General features: G+C 42.3%; 1 protein-coding gene across 3 annotated transcripts in view; it reads left to right on the forward strand.

Annotated features, from left to right (window-relative positions):
- Window positions 1-12,871, forward strand: part of LOC124605604 (uncharacterized protein C2orf42) — a 223,069-nt gene that overhangs the window by 13,465 nt on the left and 196,733 nt on the right. The window contains exon 2 of one of the 3 annotated variants that reach the window (XM_047137398.1): window positions 2,945-3,052. The exons of 1 other annotated variant lie outside the window; for it this stretch is intronic. The gene's annotated coding sequence lies outside the window, so the exon portion shown is untranslated. Of the gene's footprint in view, window positions 1-2,944; window positions 3,053-5,168; window positions 5,286-12,871 lie in introns of those variants that run through there. One more of the 3 variants, XM_047137400.1, reaches the window with a different exon arrangement.

The following is a 12,871-nucleotide window of genomic DNA, read 5'->3' on the forward strand; positions in this document are numbered from 1 at the left end:
CCCTCTTTGGACTATGGAAGCATTGTTTATACGTCAGTAGCACCATCCATCCTAGAAATATTAAATCCTGTCCACCACAATGTAATCCATTTGGCAGCTGGAGCTCTTTGAACGAGTCTAGTCCATAGCTCATTGTGGAAGCTGGAGTACCACATCAGAAAATACAATGCCAACAACATTTATTGAATGATGCAATCGTGATTAATCAAATGCCCTACCACCCCTGTCATCTCATTTTATTTCACAATCCCATAACCCTGTTACTCGTCAACCCTGTTGTAACAGGTTAACTGGCAGCAGTATGACTGGACAGACATGAACTTCAGCTCCCTCCGATTACCTGCTACAATACTCTGTCTTGAAAGCCAAGGTATGTTCCCTAACCAACAGTGAGGATGAGCTTAAGGTGTGCTGCCAAAGAGAATACTACTCCCAATTTTTATCAATGTGCATTTTATTCATTCATCCAAAAGTATCCTCATTTTAATCTCCTCTAAGCACATGGCTCCAAACAAGTTGGCGATGCATATGTACACAACTTAAATCAAGAATAACATTCCTTTGCAAAAGAATGCAGTATATACTAGTAAGTTAGTAGCTATACATAGAGCTCTGCAAACCGTATCGACTTCCCCTTGATAGAATGTTTGTTTATGCAGTGACTCCTTGAGTGTTTTAAAACAACATACAAAGCCTGTCCAAAACATCCATTGGTATCTGCTATACATGACAAACAGGAATATTCATTGTTTTTATCTCGATGACAAGTCATGTTGGCGTTTCGTGTAATGAGCTGACTGGAAAACTGGCCAAAGAAGCAATGGCGGGAAACATTCAATTAGATATTCCAAGTGCTGAGTTACGCGTACATATAAGACACCACTTGTAGAAGACATGGCAATATAGTACACCATCCTATAGTCTATGAATCACTAAGGTCTGGCACACGTCGCTATGCAGATTAGTAAGGGAAGGTATTTCCTTATGCTACTTCAGAATTTGGCATACCAAAATAATTTGTTGATTACTGTTATGACAAGAACAACCTCTGCAGTGCACCTGCGGAGAAATATTAGCGGTTTGGCATATCCTTGAATATTGTGCAGTTACTCAAGATCTCTGACTTCAAATGGACGTATATATATATTACACCACCTATCAGTCTAGCAGATGCGACACACTTCATACAAAGAAGTTAGTTATATATTACAACAAGTTTTAAGGAGGAGAACATTGTTATATCAACTTAGGGGGTGGATGATACTAACTACATATTTTATGTCAATGAAAATAATGAATTTTTGAAAATGTAAAGTCTTTCCTTCTCATCCCATCCTGTAAGTCTCCCCTGACTCAGAGGGGTTTCCTGAACTCTACCCCTTTTCCTAAACCTCACCAGTCCTTTTCCTTCACCCTTCTTCCCTCCCCTTGAACCCTTTTGCCAGAAGAAGGAGCCACTGGCTCCAAAAGCTTGCATACATAATAATTTTTATATGTGTGTTTTCCTCTCGGCACTTGGCGAGCAGATTTTTTTATCTATCCAATTACATTATAACTACATATTTTAGGTTGCCATTCTAACTTTTACACAGTATAATTAGTTGTATTTTTGACAGTTGAATTTAGTAGGCTAGTTACTCATTTATCTACCTAGTACAAAACATATGATAGTTCGATTACTGTTAAACAGTGAGGGTTGGGGTGGGGCCGGGGGGGGGGGGGGGGGGGGGGAGTGGGGTGTGACGGGAAAGGAAAGGAAGGGAAGTTCATACCTACATCTTCTGACACCATGAGAGGATCAAGGGGCTAATAACCATAAAATTGAGCCACTTTATGTTTACAATTGTCATCATCATTGATGTCATCATTTCTTCGTCTGGTCCTCTTTCGAGTCACCATTCCTTTTACTGAATCCTTTATGATTCAGGCCCTTGCAGTGTTCAAGCCAATTTCTTTTCTGTCTCTTAACTGTTTCCAGTATTTGTCTTTTCTCATTCTCCGTATGTAACGCAATCTCATTAATTACTTTATCCTTCCATTTCACACCTTCCATTCTTCTACAGACTGACATTTCAGAAGCCTCTACATATTTATGGTCTTGCTAGCATACTCTCCATTTTTAGGTACCATACACGTGTTTTGATACAAAACACTTCACTAATATTTCCCTTGATCGTTTATTGAATTGTCAATAGAAAACAGTCCTCCTGTAAATAATTGCTTTTGCAATAGTCATCTTAGTTTTTATTTCTTGATTATAAGTCATGTTACTTTATTTTGCATACTAGGTACTTGACGTTATCAAGTTCTTCCACTGATTCATCACAAATTTCTATCTTGCTTTGTAAAAACCATTGTCGTAATCTTTTTCACATTTATATTCATTCTATGTTCATCACAACTAGTGTTCAGTTCTTCTAATATGTTATTAATTGCTTTTTCATTTTCTATTAGTAACTCCATGTCGTCATCAAATCTTATACATTTGGTTATCCTTCCCCCCTGTTGTCAGACAACTCTTTCACTGGAAGCAGTTTTTAACTAAATCATTTAAATAGATATTGAACAAAGTATGTGATAGATAACCGACGTATCTGATCCCTCTCCTGTTTTAATTCCTCATATCCTGTATCATTAGTTTTAGCTGTCATATATAGAATGGTTGTTAGTCTCCTTTCTTTCAAGTTAACTCCAGTCTGCTGCCAGATATCGTAAAGTTTAGTCCACTGAACACTTTACTCTATTGCACAGTTAACTGTAGCCTTCAGTTGCAACAATCACTGTGCAGATGTGTTTAAATTGAGAGCACTTCTCTGGGCTTATCCAGTTGATGAGTTACTATGTAATGTATTCAAGTATTTATAATTGTGTATAGAAGTTTGTTTGATTTGTAATTTGGTTTCCTGTTATTTTAATATCCCCCTTTTCCTTTCTTCTTGAACAGGTTATCTGACATGGTAATAAGTCAAAATCAGTACCATTTGAGCTGCAGGAAACTGAAACATGTAATACCGACTGTTCATTAATCTTGGGAGAACTTACGCTGAATGAGGTATCAAATTTATTGTCATGTATGGAATATATTTCATGCCGTTAGTTTATTTCACTATTGACACCATAGCTATTTCTGTCAAGTCATCTAGTTACTCACAGTTCTCATAAACGTTGTTGCACGAATGCAGTATTTCTGTCTTTCCTTGGCTTAAATCATTGAGAGCTCAATAGTACTCCCATACCCACCAGTCACGTTACACATTTCATTTCCTAAAGTGCAATTTCAACTTCTTGCATATTGATTGGAAATCATTTGTCCACTTTAAGTAATTCTTTCAAACCATGGAAACTCTGTGTTGGAATTGCAACTATATTAGGCATTTCACTCAGAGCTGCCAAAGATAGCTGTCATATATGTGTGAGGTGTGCTTGCTTTTGTTAACGTGTATATGTTTTCTTTTGTCAAGAAGGCTCTGGTCGAAAGCTGAATGTGGAACAATCTTTTTGTTGCGCCTGTCGGCATCTCAATGTGTCATTTTTACGTTAAGTAATTTGTTTACGTCTTCCATATTCAGAGCATTTGAACAACATAATTTTTCTAAGCACATCTTCCATACATTCTTTATTCTTTGTTGTTATGTAATTTGATTACCATTTCCATCTTTATAATCCAGTTAATGTTCCATTTACTGTTTAGAATAAGGCAACTGTTCCATGTGAACTGTAAAAGGAATGTGATAAACCATTCTGCATTAAATTAAGCTATTCAGAAATATCTTTAAGAGCATGTGAGAAGAAAATTTGGCAAGAAAAACGACTGAAACAGTTAAAGAATGAAGAAAGTGAAATGGAAATATATGTTCAGTGGACAGTACATTACATCAGTTAAGGTAACAGAGGGCACAGCAGCTAACATCTGGGAGGAAATTGTACAAACATTGGAAGATACGTTTAATGTCTGCATTTTTCATGAGAGGAATCAGAAACACAGATGATTAGTTACCTGTGAAAATAGTGATATTCCTGAAGGAATGTCAGATCAATTGTATAAAGGCTTTAGGGGTTGAAAAAAATTAAGGCACTTGGAGATGCAGTGATTGAATATTAATGTTCGAAGCTGGAGGCAAACCAATGAAAAAGTAAACTAGTTTTTTAAAATAATGTTCGCAGAGGAAGAATTTTTTTCCAAATCTGATACAATGCTCTAACTACTCTTCTTTACAAGAAAGGAGACAGGCAATGCAAGAGAAGCTGCAGACCTTTCAGCCATCTCCCTGTAAAACACAGGACACTCACTAAAATTATGAACAACCCAATAAAAAAAAAACATTGTATTTCAGCCGAATGAAGGAAACAAACTGGATTTAGAAGTGGACATGGGTAATGGACCATTTGCAACTGATAGATTAAATTACAGAACAGAGCAGTTGAGTACAAATTAGCATTTGCCTGGTACTCATAGAATTGAAGAAAACTTTTGGCTCAGTTCCAAATTTGTCTGTACAAGAAACTCTTTAGAAACAAGACACTGATGCAGCCTATGTTAGTATACTGAAGAATGTGTACACTAATGCACAGCATCTGTTAGACTTCACTCAGTAGATGCAAAGTTATGAATTGGAAGACCTCTCAACAGCCCTAGAGCAAGTTTTGAGATCCTTGAACATTGAAGAAGAAACACATAATGAAACATACCTGAACGTGGACTGTGTGAAGCATTGAATGTTCTCTGCATACTGTTTACTGTTCAGCAAATCCATGTGAATTCTCTGTTGCTGCTAACCCTTCTGTGCACTATGGTAAATTAAGAGTCTTTGTGTCAGTGTTATCTTTTTGGCATCCAGTTATTAAGTAAGTTTGGATATATTGATTGGTAGATGACCCAATTTATCATCATAATGAATTCTGTTACACATGGTGTTGTTCCCTGTTGTTGTACTTAAACCACTTTTTAAAGTGTGTATCACAGTTTACGTATGTTACTTGAGAATCATTAGCACCTATTTAACGTGTTACATGCATAGACTATTTGTACTAAGTCTCCACTGCATTCATACTAGAATATCACATTGTTTATTATATATGTATTTACTTATCATCATTTTTTAAAGTTTTCCTTATGCTCTCTTGTTGACAGAGTATAAAATGCTAATGTAAACATCACAGGGATAATATTTGACTTACTTGTAAAGTGACTACAAGGTACACTGTTGAAAATTGAGTGCAAAAAGGAAATTACATCTGGCTGCAAACTCAAAACATCAGAGGTTAAGTTTGCCAATATTGTACAGGTGTGTAAACAGCTTATGAGAAGAGTACCTCTTAAAAAATGTTAGACCGACTATTAATTACAAACATATGTTACAAAGTCCTTCTTATAGAGAAGCCTAACAGACATATACCAAACAGTGGAAAATCCAGGAGGTAATGTAACAATAGTATGAAAAGGAAAGTTGTTACTCACCATATAACGGAGATGCTGAGTCACAGATAGGCACAACAAAAAGACTCTCACAATTAAAGTGTTCGGCCATTAAGGGCTTCGTCAAAAAACACACACACACACACACACACACACACACACACACACGTATACGCGACTGCAGTCTCTGGCAACTGAAACTACACTGCAAGCAGCAGCACCAGTGCGTGATAGGAGTGGCGACTGGGTGGGGGTAAGGAGGCTGGGACGGGGAGGGGAAAGGGTAGTCTGGTGGGGGTTGTGGACAGTGAAGTGCTGCAGGTTAGACAGAGGGCAGGGGAGAGGTGGGGAGGGGGGAGGGAGTAGCATAAAAGGTGAAAAATAAAAAGATTGGGTGTGATGGTGGAATGATGGCTGTGTAGTGCTGGAATGGGAACAGGGAAGAGCCTGGATGAGTGAGGACTGTGACTACGCGCGCCCCCCCCCCCCCCCCCCCCAAACCATTGAGGACATCAGCCCCCACTTCTCAGCCAGAGAAGTGTAAGTCTTCTTAGGCTCCTCTCGCTAGGAGGGGATCTCTTGGGTCACTCCATTCCCAGGTTCCTACCAGTGGCAAAGCAGACACCTGCCAGTGGCTGAAGCTCCCACAGGTAGTTGGTTGTAGGGCTTCACAGTCCTCCTCAGTCCCTGAGACTGAACCGGTGAAGCCCTCCCAGCCGGAAAAAGCTAAGGAATGGCAAGAGAAACCTAAAAAGAAAAAGACCCCCAAGAACCAAGACATTGCAGTGGCACCCACACCACTGCTACCTACAAGCTCTGCGTCTGAGGGTGAAGTGGAGATTCTAGCTTCCCCTGAGGACCTAGATCTCACTGGGCCGTGGATATTGACTGCACGGATACTCAATCGGTGGCAGCAGGTGACCCTGAGGCATAAACTGCCTCCATAAGCATTTCATGCCTTTCCAGCCTCACGATAGAGAAGTGTACAGGAATGCTCACTTTATTCACTGTTACGCCCATCAGTTAAATTTAATTGTTGAACGTTGTGTGACGGGCAATAAACAAGTGTGGATCTTCTTTAGCAACTTGGAAGGAATTTCCACCTTTTTTTCCCGGTCTTCTAGCCGTACAGCCATTCTTGACGAAGTAGTGAAGAAGCGTATTCCTACCTGTCCTCAGTCCATCAGATGAAATTTTAAATCACGGAGCGCAACCACTGTGTACAAATACCAAAAGGAAATTGTTGAGTGCCTAGAAAGAATTATTGATGATGATGCCAGTGATTACAAGACAATAAACAAGGCCACGGGACTGAAGGGTTTCCTGCAAGACGAAGATTTCCTCTTCTGGTTAAATTTTTTTTTTTTTTTTTTTGTCATGAGCCGGCCGAAGTGGCCGTGCGGTTAAAGGCGCTGCAGTCTGGAACCGCAAGACCGCTACGGTCGCAGGTTCGAATCCTGCCTCGGGCATGGATGTTTGTGATGTCCTTAGATTAGTTAGGTTTAACTAGTTCTAAGTTCTAGGGGACTAATGACCTCAGCAGTTGAGTCCCATAGTGCTCAGAGCCAATACAGTCATGCCTCACTGTGACATTCTCTTTAATCAACTGCAGCAGAGGAATATTGATGCAGTGAAAACTGTTGAATATGTTTCACACTTTGCAGATTCTGTCCAGCAAATTAGGGCCTCACTTGAAACCGACGATCACTGGGAACAGGTGGAACCAACTGCAAAACGGGGACGTTTCACAGAATCAAGAATAGTGTGTGCACGAAACGTTTGCGACCTCATCACAACTCAGATCAGAGAACGATTCAATTTCAATGATCACTTATCGATTGCACAGCTGTTTGATCCATCGTTGTTTGCAAAACATCAAACTATTTTTCCGGAAAAAGCGTTTAAAATAACTGTTAATTTGTTCAATTTACAATCTTCTGATCTACGTCATGAGCTGAACGTGTTGTACAGCCGAAAAGATTTTATGAAGGCGTCAGGTGCTTTGACCTTGTTGAACTTTCTTTTCGATAAAAATCTGGCTAAAGCTTTTCCTGAAAGTGTAAAACTTCTGCAAATAATAGTAACCTTCCCTATGACGACCGGCGAGGCAGAACGCTGCTTCTCGACGTTAAAGAGAGTGAAAACATTCATGCGGAACACTATGAATGAGGACAGACTTTGTGCGCTTGCAATGTGTTCCCTAGAAAAAGAATTATTGAATCGGCCAAATTTCAATGAAATGGTCATAGACCATTTTGCTGCGCAGAATGGGAGACGAGCTGACTTCGTCTATAAACAAATGAATTGAGGTAAGCAAAAGTGCATTCATAATTGATAAGAGGTAATTTCTTTATATTAAGTCCTACTTAGCCTATTAAGTGAAGTGAGTAAAAAAGTGTAGTGTCATGTTTAGCCAGTCACAAACGTGATGACATTTTCCGAAACGAATCACTTTTGGTACCGGTACAGTGTGTTGCGCTACATTGTCACATTTTGTGTACTTTAGCACAACAAACCATACTAAAAATGATGTATTTTGGAGAGATCTTTAGTGCTTTATTTCATATAAATACATATTTTCATAATACACAATAAATACGAACTGTTCGCTTCTCAAACATGTGAATTATAATGGCAGTTGCACGGATTGCTCATGCCACCCAATCACAGCACAAGACTTGTGACGTCACGAAAACATGACTATCGTCATGCGAACTCGTAAACTTCGAGCTTTGGAGGTTAACCACAATAAACGCCTTAAGTTTAGTACTGAAAACACCAAAAATATTAAGCAACTGCAAAGTTAACATTCATCGCATTAAAGATCTCTCCAAAACGCGTCTTTTCATATGATTTGCTGCAAAGTGTCAGAATATGTAATGATGACATATAAAAACACTAACCAAAGATTTTAATTCGAAGTTAGCTTTTAACCATATTTAATACCTGATTATAGAAGATGCAGTACGTAAAATTATGGGTAGAGAGTGATCTGCCACCCCCCTCCCCCTGAATTTTTAGTTGTTTATGTCAGACTAATCTGTAGTGTAACCCGAGGTCTATGTTGGCTCCGATCGATAAATGCCGCAGCCTTCCCCAGTATAGAAACCACAAGCCGCGCCTGTGGCAGGGAAAGTTCTCTCATTCACTGAATGTCACAGTGAACCTTATAATGCTCCATTTACAGGGTGGGAGCTCATCAGTGCCCTTGCACATTGCCCTGACACAGCTCCTGGGTTAGATCGTATCCACAGTCAGATGATTAAACATCTCTCATTGGACTACAGGCAACATCTGCGATAGTGTCTTTCCATCACAACGGCGGGAGAGCACTATCGTACAATGTGCTCTTCGGTAAAAACCCGCTTGATGTGGATAGCTATCGGCTCATCAGCCTCACCAATGTTCTTTGTAAAGTGTTAGAATGTATGGTAAGTCACGGTTGTGTTGGTTCCTGGAGTCACGGGGTCTACTGTCTCCATGCCAGGGTGGTTACCACCAGGGTTGCTCTACCACTGAAAATCTTGTGTCCCTCGAGTCCACTATCCGAACAGCCTTTACCAGGCGCGAACACCTGGTTGCTGTCTTTTTTGATTTACAGAAAGCTTATGACACAACCTGGCGACATCATATCGTTGCCACTTTATATGAGTGGGGTATCTGGGGCCCGTTTCTGATTTTTGTCCACAACTTCCTGTCGCTTTGTACTTTCCGTGTCCAAGTTGGTGCCTCCCTTAGTTCCCCCCCCCCCCCCCCCCCCCCCCCCCCCCCCCTCCCCCAGGAGAATGGAGTCCCGCAGTGCTCTGTATTAAGTGTCTCTCTCTATTTTCCGTGGCCATTGACGGTCTAGCAGCAGCTGTAGGAACATTGATCTCACCTTCTCTGTATGCAGACAACTTCTGCATTTCATAGTACTGGTGTTGCTGAATGGTGCCTACAGGGAGCCATCCTCAAGGTGCAGGTGTGGACTCTAGCCCACAGCTTCCAGTTTTCAGCTGCAAAGTCATGTGTCATGCACTTCTGTCGGCATCATACCATTCATCCAAAACCATAACTTTACCTCAATGACAATCCACTCACTGTAGTGGAGACGTATTGATTCTTAGGACTGGTTTTCGAAGCTTGATTGACTTGGCTTCCTCACTTTCATCAGCTTAAGTGGAAGTCCTGGCAGCACCTCAATGCCCTCGCTGCTGACCTCTCTATGCTGCTGCAATTCTACAGAGCCCTTGTTCAATCCCACCATGACTCTGGGAGTCTGGTTTATGGTTCGGTGGCGCCCTCAGCATTGTGTTTAATCAACCCAGTGCACCACTAAGCAGTTGGACTAGTGACGGGAGCTTTTAGAACGAGTCCGGTGACCAGTGTTCTGGTGGAGGCAAGAGTCCCTCCATTGGTGATCAGACATGCACAACTTCTCGTCAGTTATGTTGCACACATTCGTAGCTCTCATGAGCATCCAAATTACCGTCTCCTTCTCCCAACAATGGCGGTTCATCGTCCTCATCAGCAGCCCAGGTCAGTTCTTACAATTGCGGTTCATGTTCGATCTCTTCTGTCTGAACTGGAGTCCTTCCCTGTAACACCTCTACTCGAGGTCCATTCCCGTACTCCTGCATGGTGTAAACATAGGCCAAAGCTTCATTTAGACTTTTCGCATGGCCCTAACGACTCAGTTAACCCCGCGGCTATGCACTGTCACTTCCTATCAATTCTTGATGTGTCCTGGGGCTCTGAAGGGGTTTACGCAGATGGCTCAATGGCTGATGGTCACGTTGGCTTCACCTATGTTCACCGAGGACATATTGAACAGCACTCCTTGCCAGATGGCTGCAGTGTTTTCACTGCAGAGCTGGCGGCCATATCTCGTGCTCTTGAGCACATTCGCTAATGCCCTGGTGAGTTGTTTCTTCTCTGTACTGACTCTTTGAGCAGTCTACAAGCTATCGACCAATGCTTCTCTCGCCATCCATTGGTAGCGACCATCCGGGAGTCCATTATACCCTGGAACAGTCCAGTCATTCATTGGTGTTTGTTTGGACCCCAGGACACGTCAGCATCCCATGCAATGAATTTGCTGAGAGGCTGGCTAAACAAGCTACACGGAAACCACTTATGGAGATCAACATACTTGCAACTGACCTGTGTTCGTTATTGGGCCACAAGGTTTTTCGGCTCTGGGAGACAGAATGGCATAACCTCGGTATGCACAACAAACTGTGTGTCATTAAGGAGACTACGAATGCATGGAAGTCTTCCATGTGGGCCTCTCACAGGGACTCAGTGGTTCTCTGCCGGCTCCACATTGGCCACACTTGGGTGACCCATGGCTATCTCCTGCGCCGTGATGACTCACCTCAGTGTCGGTGCGGCACACGATTGACAGTGGCCCATGTGTTGCGCTGTCCCACTTTGGCTGGCCTGCAATGAAATCTTTGGTTACTGGACTTGTTACCATTAATTAGCTGACAACGCATCGGCTAGTTTAGTTTTACGTTTAATACGCCAGGGTGCGTTTTGTCATTCTATCTAAGTTTTAGTGCATGTCCTTTGTCCCTCTGTGTCCTCCACCCTAGTGCTTTTAGGCTGGAGGTTTTAATGTGTTGCAGAGTAGCTGGCTTATCCTTTTTATTCTCGTGATCAGCCAGCTGTGGTTATATGCTCTCTTGTTTTAATTTCTTCTACCTGTTTCTTGCATCTCTCAGTTGTTTTCTTGTCCTATTTTATCAATTGTAGTGTTGGTTGCCCTTTGCTCATTCTTGCAGTTTTCCCCTTTCTTCCAGTTTAGTGTTGTAAGTCTCGTTTGTTTTATTCTCTCCCTTGTGGAATTGTTTTAATAGGAACAAGGAAATGATGACCTAATAGTTTGGTCCCCTCACCCACAATTACTTCTCCTTTGAAGGCATTACCTACAAACAAATCTGGGGTTGGGGTATAGAAACCAGCATGGCACCATCCTACGACAACTTTGTTTATGGGCCACCTAGAGGAGCCCTCCCTAAAAACCAGAATTCCAAACCCTTCACCTGTTTCAGATTCATTGATGCCATCTTTGCTATCTGGATCAAAGGTGAGGACACCCTGTCCACACTCTTCCAGAGCCTCAACAACTTCTCCCCCAGTTGCTTCGCCTGGTCCTACTCTTCGCCTGGTCCTACTCAACCCAACAAGCCAACTTCCTAGATGTTGACCTCCACCTCAAAGATGTCTACATCAGTACTTCTGTCCATGTCAAACCTACTAACCACCAGCAATACCTCCACTTTGACAGCTGCCACCCGTTCCATACCAAGAAGTTCCTTCCTTGCAGCCAAGCCACCCATGATCATCGTATCTGCAGTGATGAGCAGTCCCTCTCAAAATATACTAAGGGTCTTCCTAAAAATCCACAATTCTAAACTCCTCAACCTGGTTCAAATTCATTGATGCCATCTTTGCTATCTGGATCAAAGGTGAGGGCACCATGTCCACTCTCCTCCAGAACCTCAACAACTTCTCCCCCAGTTGCTTCACCTGGTCCTACTCAACCCAACAAGCCACCTTCCTAGATGTTGACCTCAACCTCAAAGGTAGCTACATCAGTATCTCTGTCCGTATCATACTTACAAACCACCAGCAACACCTCCACTTCGACAGCTGCCACCCGTTCTATTCCAAGGAGTCCCTTCCGTACAGCCTAGCTACCTGTGGTCATCGCATGTGCAGTGATGAGCTGTCTCTCTCAAAATATACCAAGGGTCTCACTGAAGGCTTCACTGACCACTATTATCCTCCCAAACTTGTACAAAAACAAATCTCCTTTGCCTTACCTTTCCAGTCTTCCACCACCTCCCAAAGTCCCACCATCCGGCCACAGAGGAGCATTCCCCTTGTAACTCAGTACCACCTAGGACTGGAACAATGGAATTATATTCTCCTCCAGGGTTTCGATTACTTCTCATGGTACCCTGAAATGAGAAATGTCCTGCCCACTATCCATCGCACCCCTGCCACAGTGGTATCCCGCCGTCCACCGAACCTACACAACATACTCGTCCATCCTAACACAACCCCTGCTCCCAATCCCTTACCTCATGGCTCATACTCCTGTAATAGACCTAGATGCAAGACCTGTCCCATACATCCTCCCACCACCACCTACTCCAGTTCAGTCACTAACTTCACCTATCCCATGAAAGGCAGGGCTACCTGTGAAACCAGTCATGTGATCTACAAGCTAAGCTACAACCACTGTGCTGCATTCCATGTAGGAATGCCAACCAAAAAGCTGTCTGTCCCCATGAAGGGCCAACGACAGACTGTGGTGAAGAAACAAGTGGACCACCCTGTTGCTGAACACGCTGCTAAACATCATATCCTTCAGAATGAGATTTTCACTCTGTAGTGGAGTGTGCGCTGATATAAAACTTCCTGGCAGATTAAAACTGTATGCTGGACCAAAACTCGAACTCGGGA

Source organism: Schistocerca americana, chromosome 3 (assembly GCF_021461395.2).
Source record: "Schistocerca americana isolate TAMUIC-IGC-003095 chromosome 3, iqSchAmer2.1, whole genome shotgun sequence".
Classification (NCBI taxonomy): domain Eukaryota; kingdom Metazoa; phylum Arthropoda; class Insecta; order Orthoptera; family Acrididae; genus Schistocerca; species Schistocerca americana.